The following is a 9808-nucleotide window of genomic DNA, read 5'->3' on the forward strand; positions in this document are numbered from 1 at the left end:
TGTAAATCCCGTGTCAATTTTTTTAAATACCGAAAATTTCTCCCTTTTGTAAAAAGAATAATATATAATATACGTATATTCTATAGTTTAATAAATAAACCTTGACCAAAAACGCTTGATAAATATACCCAAGCCGACATTTACTAAAAAGTTTTTATTATGTCTTAATATTTGAGAATTATAATAAGGAGAGTTGATCGGATAGCTTTATGATTTTAAGAATCCCCTTTGTACAAGTTTATAAGTTTATATAGTACAAGTTTATTCATTCAGAAGCTGTTATCCCACTAACTACGCCGTAACTAAAATGCCTAATATAAAATAGTTGACTTAAATAATAAAAAAATAATTTCGAAATAGTTTAAATCATAAAATTATAGATCTTAGTCTTTCTAGTAAAGAATCAATATGTTCAATTAGAATCCCATAATCACAGTTATGTTCCAACATAAATGATAGTTTAAAATAATCCCCTTAGAAATATTTATACATCTTGCTTTTATTCATCTGCAAAGCTAATCCTATATCTAGTTCAAGAATGTCACTTTAGAGTCACCATATAGTCACATGTCACAAATAGTCACAAGGACTTACTCGGGTTCCCTATCGCCTATGAGATCCATCTGGTACCTAATTTTATCGCATAATCAAAATTTAAGAGCTGATTGAAATTAATTTTTCAAAAAGTTGGTACTCGCTTTTTGATTCATCATCCTGTCGGCTTTTTTAGAGCGTAGTCTAAAACTGATTCAGTTTTTATAGTTCTATCCAGAACCAAGTAATTAACATCCTCTTTTAAAAAAGTTAATTTCTGTTAAATCATCGCCAGATTCAAGCACTTCTTACGAGCACTTCTTACACGATTACCCTACGATTCGAAGCAAGAAATACAAGCCTATTACCGATGGACCTTGGACTCAAAGAAAATTTACAATCTACATTTTTGCTGTGTTCAAAATACATTCTACACATACATTCCTCGTGAAAATAACTACTTTAAATCAGGTTAATACCCGTCTGCAAAATACCAATTGATTACTGAAAAAAATGATCGTATTTTCGCGCTTTAAATAAAATTTGAACATTGGAAATAATACAGTCAATTTGTCATGGAAAAGGCTACTTTAAAAAAAATATCCGATTCTCTGATTTTTGGAGGGTTATGAGAGAAGCTTAAATTCCAAAAGTTGAGAGCCCCCTCCACCCCGTTTTTTGGGAAGCTGAAAAAAATTTTGGCTTCGTTTTTCTGGCTAAACCGTAGGTCGGATAGAAAAATTAATCAGACATAAAATGAAGAGAATCTTATTCTCTACAATTCATCTCATAGGTCCAAAGCTGTAGTACAAAAATTGGAAAAGCTAGAGAGCGCCAAAGTCACCAAAAATTTCTTTTTCCCATTTTGCAATGTGAAATAATTTTTTTTTACTATCCCAAGAATTGCAAAAATGTAGAGGGCAAAAAACCTCATTTTTTTTTGTAAGATTAGCCGTTTTTGAGATATAAAGCATTTAGTACTATATATACTACTACATTTAGTACTATTATAATATATTTCCGTTTGTGTATGTACTACATTGCATAACATGTGTTACAGAAGCTGTTTTACGTCGCATAAAGCTTGCGCATCAAGCATAAGACTGAAGAAATTCTAAAGAAATAAAGATATTTCTACTCCCTTTCTTTGACAATATTTTTGGACAACTCAAAAATATTTTGGGATGCATTTTCCGCAGTCTGGTTGTTACTGTTTAATATGGAACTGAATTTGTTAACATTAATGTAAAACACTACTCCATAAATTACAAAAAAAAACATGTAAAGATGGCGCTGTACGTTCGGAAAATTGACTTTTTGGTAATTGAAACGTTTTCTTAAGTGCAGAAAGTGAACAATTCCGTTGAAAGAGAATTTTTCCGTTGAAAAGAGAAGTATGTGAGTGATAAATCTGTATGAGGACGCTGCTGTATGTGACTGATTATATTTAAATGTAAGAATTTATATTGATGGAATAGTAAGTAATAGCAAGTGATGTTGATCGATATCAGAGTTATTACTTTATTCAGGAACATGGGTACCATGCGAAAATATAAAAACGATACAAAAATATGGTCAACATTATGTGTTGTCCAGCTAACGTCAAACTATCGACAATCCACTGCCAGATGTTGCCAGATCAGCTGATCGAGGAGAATGGTCACGTGGGGAATCGGAAAGAGGAAGGGAATAGCGCGCCGGCAGCCAGCTGCGTCCCTTTTAGACTCGCGACGCGGTACATGATATTGCTCATAAATGGCTAATCTTACAAAAAAAAATGCATACATGAATTATAGAGGTTTTTTTGCCCTCTACATTTTTGTGAAACTTTCACTGTGAAATATTATTTCACAGTGCAAAATGGGAAAAAGAAATTTTTGGTGACTTTGGCGCCCTCTAGCTTTTCCAATTATCCTTCTACAGCTTTCAGCCTATAAGATGAATGGTAGAGAATAAGATTCTCCTTATTTTATGTCTGATTAATTTTTCTGTCCGACCTACGGTTTAGCCAGAAAAACTAATTTTAATTGTTTTGAAGAGTTATTTTAAACATATTTTAAGCAAAAAGAAGCTTTGTGTTATAAACATGCTTTAATCATTATTTTAATATTTTAAATGTATATGAAAAATTTTTTAACCGGATGATGTACCCAAATAAAAGACGAATTATTATTATTATTTTTATTTATTCAATCTTAAATCACTTCGACGGAAAAATTATTGGATTTTTATTAAAGAAACATTAAATTTATTACACCCTTCTTTATTCTCACCAATTTTGCAAATTTCGAATTTTGAAATAAATATAAAAAAGATAAACTCGGTTTTTACTATGTTATTTATTACCCATTATCTCACAATTATTTATAAAATACCATGGAGAATAATTAAAGGTTTTTTTAGGCATTATTAAAATCTAAATATTTTATATTATCACTCTGTACATACACTCCTGTAATTACCACTAATAATAAAAATAATAATCGTAACACTTACAGCTTAAACAACCTTATTATTTCTTCAAGGAATGATGGATCACCGGTGTTCCAATTCCGCACAAATAATCCTTATTAGTAAACTTAATTAGGTGGTTCGTCCTTTACCAGTACAATTAGGTAATTTTTCATGCTTTTGTTCACTCAAATGCGTTTACAACCGAACCATACAATATGTAACACACTTTTGATACCAATAAAGCATTAGTCTGATCAAATGTCTTTTGTTTATACAAATACACTCATCATACAATAAGGCTATCGCTAAGTAGACCTATTAAAGAGGATTAGCCTGCACTACTAAAAGATAATTTTAAATATTATAATACACAGTTAATGATGCTTTGAATTTTATCACAGTAAGCCTATAATAATGAGTTATATTGAACATTTTAGATATTAAATTAGTCTAACTGCTTACCTTCATAGTCTTCTTTTCAAATTTAATTGATATGCGAAACGTGTCTAACAAATCAAAGCAAAGAGCGTGATCAGTGTGATAATAATTTTTTCAAACTAGGGACAAGGTCGATAATTCGAGGGAGGTTTCAGTGGGGGTCTTTATCTATATATTAAGTAAATATTATTTAAAAATCCTTTTGAATTCAAATAAATTTTTGAAATTTGTCAGATATTTATTTAGGTACAATATTTATGTTTTATTACGCAATAATAAATAGTAAGTTTTTACAGGCGTATCTTTTTTAATGAAGCCTAGATTTCAATCGATATCAAAAAAAGTTGTAAAAATTGATGACATTTATAGATGTATAGAGGCGAGTATTCAAGGATACTCGGTCAGTTCATTTTGCTACCTGGGGGCACCATGGCTAGTGCAGCGTCGGATTTCTACTTAACTTGCAAACATTATACTATCTAAAAATAAAACATCTAAAATTTAAATGACTGAATTTTTAAGATTAATAAATTTCCTATATTTGTAGTTTTAGAGTCTCTGCCTTTATCAGATAAACGTGCAAATAAAGTATCATATATTTTTTATTTTTGCTAGATCTAAAAAAAAGAACATCTATTCTACTCTCCCATCTTGTACTAGAAAGAGTTATTAGTGACAAAGTTGGGATTTAATTTTGTAATTCCAGCCTGTCAATGCAGAAAGGAAAATAAATGTAAGCTATGACCCGCACTAACACGTAAAAAGCTGTAGGATTTCCTTAAACATTATTATTAATATGATTTTTACTTTTTACGATTTATGTAAACGACATGTTTAACCTTAATCTAAATGGAATGCAACTTAGTTTTGCAGATGACCCCATTTTGCTCTGTAGAAATAGGAAATTCTTATCAAATTAAAACAACACAAGTTGAAAAAGACTTTGTGGAATTAAAAAACTGGTTTCAATACAATAAATTACTTTAAAGATACAAAAAACTAAGTACCTACATATCTTTTGCAACTTACAGAAATTCCCTTCCAAGGTTTGGCAATATTAAGATTGGGGATTGTGAAATACTAGAAGCAACATGTTTTAAATATCTTAGTATTAATATTGACAATAGGAACCTTAAAATGAGACCTTCATGTTGATGAAGTGGTTCAGAAGATAAGGGGACTTCTATCAAAATATATGTACCTTCGAGACTTTTTGAATCTAAAAATTGTATATATGTCTCTTGCACAAAGTCATTTAGTTTATGGTATTTTGGGATGGGGAAGCGTTTTTGAAACACATATACAAAAATTAAAATCAATTCAAAAATGGTTTTTAAAAATTATTTTTGGCAGAATCATTATATATAATATACTTATATTATATCCCAATGATAAACTGTTTTCTGAAAATAACATATTAGATTTGCGTTAACTCTGTTGCTTAGAAATCCTTAAATATATGAAGAAAAACAACATAGAGTTAAATATTAACTAAAGTTAATTTATTAGGCAAAACAACTTGGCATATCACTTGGCATATTACTTTAATTGATATAATATGTGTTGATAAGCAAGTCAATATCATTAATTCAGGTATTTTAGATATGCTCAACCTCGTGTACTCAATAATTGATATTAATGTTAAATAATAAAATAAATAAGGTTTTAATCTATAGAGATTTAAAAAACTTCAATAAGAGGCAGTTTGAGCTAGATGTACAGCATATAGATTATGAATCTATTTTTCAGCAAGCATTTTAATGAATATAAATGATAAAGTGACTCTTTTCAGTAATAATCTTAACAAAATCTTTAATAAGCATGCTCTAAAACATTCAGTAATTAAGAAAAAGTACAAGCCTTATATTACCCACACAATAAAGCAAATCATTAAATTAAAAAAGCTGCTTATAATAAGTTTAAAAAAACTGGTCAAACTAAACATAAAGACTTCTACCTAGACATCAAGAACTATCTGTCTTTTGCTATTCGTAGTGAAAAAAAAGCATATATGTAATTTGAACTCCACAAACATAAAAGGGATACAAAAAAAATTTGGCGAAATTTAAAAGCCTAAAACAAACCTACTCATCTGAAAGATGTCAATGAACCAATACAATGTCAATCAAACAATGTCAAGATATCAATAAGTGACGCTCTTGCAAATGTATACCGGTTAGCCACACCGATAGTTTGCTACTGAATTTCTATACAAGACTGGAAATGCTGAACTTGTTTTTAAAGACATCTCAGAATATGATATATACATGTCATTTAAAAGAATAAAATCAAAAAGTATGGGTATTGACCAAATTAGTTATAATCTTGTTCTTTTTAGCATTGAGCTTATTGCTCCTTTTCTGACAAAGGTGTTTAATTTATTTCTACACAAAGGGGAATTTCCACAAATATGGAAAACTTCTATTATCAAGCCCCTACTAAAGCAAAATAAAATTAAAAATCTTTCAGAGCTAAGACTAATTTCTCTTTTACCCATCTTTGCCAAAATGTTTGAATTAATAGTCTTGGATATGTTGCTTGAATTTGTAAATATACATGAAATTATACCCACAGTACAGTCTGGTTTTCGAAAAAATCGAAAAAGAACTGCCACAGCCCTAACAAAAGTATCTTCCGAGATATCAACCAATATAGACACCTCTTGTGTCTCTTGCCTGGTACTGTTAGATTTCAGTAAGGCCTTTGACCTCATAAATCATGAGATGTTGTTGGCTAAAATGAGCTTCTTCGGTTTTTCAGTGAGTGTTTGCAAATGGTTCCAAAGTTATCTTCAACTGAGGACACAGATTGTGGAACTGGACCAAGCAAGATCTGAACCTGTTGTCACTGGTTATAGAGTGCCCCAGGGTATTTTCCTCGGACCTTTATTATTTCATCTACATTAGCGATCTTCCAGAGCAGATTCAGTTTTGTTCCGTAAATCTTTATGCAGATGACATACAGCTGCTATCCGGATTTTCTCCTCATCAATGAGGACTTAAACTCAATATTTAAATGGTCAAGACAGCATGGGATGATTTTGAATGCTAACAAGAGCACACACTTACTCATAGGTTCTAATACATATAAAAAACAATTTCTTCAATCTAATTTTACTACTTTGCATATAAATAACAGTGCCCTTCCTTGTTCAGTATCAGCAAAAAATCTTGGTGTCATTTTTGATGAGATCCTAAACTTTCAGGTACATGTCAATAAAAAATGATCGTGCATGTATGCTTTACTTAAAAGCTTGTATGAATTTAAATATTATTTGCCCAAAAATATCAAATTAATGCTTGTGGAGGCTCTTGTTTGGTCACAGCTAGATTACTGCAATGTTATTTTTTACTATTACCTTAGTTTTCAAATGAAGAATACAGTTCAGTTAGCTCAAAACGCCTTTATGAGATTGGTTTTCAACATACAAAAATTTGATCACATAACATCAACATAATAATATGTTGAGAATAAAATACTAAAATATGAAAAGAGAGTAGCTTTACATTTTGGTAAGTTTGTTTATAGAATTTACAAGTCGAGGTATTTTTCAGATTATTTCCCAGCAAGACAAGATTTACATAGTCACCGCCTAAGAAATATTATAAGATTTCAAATACCAGTGCATAGAACTGAAGGTTTTAAAAACACATTTGCCTATCAGGGTGTATTTTTGTTAAACTCTGAAGCATACAACTTAATAAGATTATGCTCACTTTTTACTTTCAAGAACAAATACAAAGCTTTTCTGTTAGATTCACATATAGCTTTATTGTAATGTTAAGTAATTTTAAGAAACGAGTTTAGTATAAAATATTATTGTATTGAAACTGCCCACTAATACTGTATTTTTCAGGTAGCATGGAAAAATACATTATGTGAATGTTACCTTTTATGTAATATTTTGTTGTTGCATAATAAACGTTTATTTATTTATTTATATCAAACTACGACTCGTAAAGCTCATGGCCAAAGAAGCTTAAAATATTACGCTCCAAGACTAAATAACATACTGCCAAATGATATAAGGCAAACGCAAAACCAAAAACTGGATATTTTTAACTCTTTAAGGGTAGAGAAGTTTTTAATGATTTAATAGATCTTGAATACACCAAATGAATGGTTTTTGTTTCAAACTGCTTTTGAAATATCAGCTAACATGTATTACTGTTACATATCGTACTGATTTAACCCTGAAATGACCTTTCTAATCTTCCTATAGTCTGTTACCCAATAAGGACACAATTAACTAAGTTTAACATTTAACTGACTATGTAATATACATACAGATCGTGTTTTCGTTCGGTACTTATAAGAAAACCGCATAGAGGCGAAATTTTGCAACGTCTCGCGTGTACGAGCCACAGATGTAAATAGCTCCGCAGCTATTTACATCTGTGGTACGAGTGCCTGCGACAGAGCACCGCTCCGGCCGGCCCGAGGGCGAGGACGCCAGGACGGGATTAGCATAGAGAAATGAATATTAAATATATTAAGTATATACATACTTTTAATTACTCTATGGGGATTAGTAAACATCTGACTTTCGTGGGAGCTGCGTCGTTTGGCGACAAAATGTCCCAAAATATTACGCGACAATCCAGGTATTTTAAAAATATTTATTCTAATGCGGGTTTTACAGACATGACTGATGATAACTGAGACATGAAGATGCTAACATCATTAGCAAAACACGTGTTGAGAGTAAAAATAAAGAGTTTTGGTTTGTGGTAAAACTATCTCGTAATTTGAGTATCACACCAAAAGTTCCAATCACTACATTATTCAATTTTAAGAATCCACTGTGTCAATTTGTGGAACGTTGATTAACCTTTAGCTCTCTATAACTCCATTAGTATCAGCTTTCAAACAAGCAGAATCTCAATTTGCAAAGATAAATATTAAAGGATTTGCTTTGCCGTGATTTAACTTTTAAGCCGACTAAATTCAAGCAGGTATAGATTCGTTATTAAAAATAATTATAGAGATCTAGCGAAACTTTTATTTTTACTCATTTCTGATGTTGATATTTATTCTAGCTCATTTTTAGGGAGACGCCGCCTTAAAATGTTACGTAAATAGTTACGAGTGTTAATTTCAACTTTTCAGTTACATTTCAGTACAGTTTCCTCTGCCAATTTCATAATACTAAGTATCCACTTAGAAATACATTATTAGTAATTGCAAATAAATATGGATTACTATTACATCTACATAATACTCTTAGCACTATTTTAATAAATTCCTGAATATACAGAGAAAACAAACTAGCTACGGGTTGCTTTCTTTTCCTTGGGTTATATCCTATTTAAATTTTTTAATTTCTGAAGACTTTTCTGTCCGAGAAAGTAATTTTAAAAATTTATCGTTTTGATTTTCTGGGCAAGCTTGATTATACATAAATGTTAGTGCTGGATACTGAATTTTTCTTCCTATTTTTCTATAAAGCAACAAAGTTATAGTTCAAGCGCATTCGTATAATCTTCTAATATTTATTTTTATTTAACGATTTTCTTTTAAAGAGTGAAAGACATGCTTCTTTTGTAATTTTTTTTGAAATTTGATTACATCTAAAAAGATACATTTTACTAACGAAACTAAATATTTTAATATTTATATAATTTTGATTTATCTCACGGCTCCCTGACTTCGAATAACGTACATTAGTTATTTTTTTAATTTCTTAATGGCTTGTTTGCAAAATCCCGAAACTTCAAATTTTTTTCCCTCGTACTTTATACCGTACATTACAAGTAAAAACGAAAGGTTGTAAGTGAGTTTTGTCATAACTATCAGGCTATATAAGAATCATAACTATATTTACTAAAATGAAATGCACACACTTTGCTAAAAATGAAATGCATACAAAAAAAATTGTCTTTTCTGAGATAAATTCCGAAAAATATCAAAATTTATTACGAAGAGTTTTCTTGAGTTTTTCAATTTCAAGTTTTTTTGAAATCGAATAACGTATATTAAACTTCTAAGAAAGAGCCCCAGTTTACCATTTTCATTTATCTTGAGTTAATTTCATTTTTTTTCTTATAACCGAACTTGTGAGTAGTCCTTGCCATATTAATATTTTTTTGGCTATCAAAACTTTATATTTGAGTCTAAAAGTTTATTAAAATATAAAAGAGTATACTATATACTTTTACAATTATTTCCCTTGCTTACTAAGCCTCACTGGAATTAACAAATACGAATAAACATCAATAAGTAAAACTTTTTATTAAAGGCTCAACAAAGTACAATAGTCAAAGTCAAAATAAGTTTTATTCTTAAAAGATATTAAATCAGGTTGATAAAGCATAGTATACTAGATAATATAATAAACTTATACAAAACTGTATGTTTAAACAAATAAATCTTATACTTATTG

General features: G+C 30.0%; 1 protein-coding gene across 1 annotated transcript in view; it reads right to left on the reverse strand.

The window, feature by feature from the left end:
- Positions 1 to 3192, reverse strand: part of LOC126739490 (nocturnin) — a 46765-nt gene extending 43573 nt beyond the window's left edge. Inside the window, exon 1 of the mRNA XM_050445240.1 lies at positions 3031 to 3192. The gene's annotated coding sequence lies outside the window, so the exon portion shown is untranslated. The remainder of the gene's footprint in view (positions 1 to 3030) is intronic.
- Between the last annotated feature and the right edge of the window lie 6616 nt (positions 3193 to 9808).

This window comes from Anthonomus grandis, chromosome 1 (genome assembly GCF_022605725.1).
Source record: "Anthonomus grandis grandis chromosome 1, icAntGran1.3, whole genome shotgun sequence".
Classification (NCBI taxonomy): domain Eukaryota; kingdom Metazoa; phylum Arthropoda; class Insecta; order Coleoptera; family Curculionidae; genus Anthonomus; species Anthonomus grandis.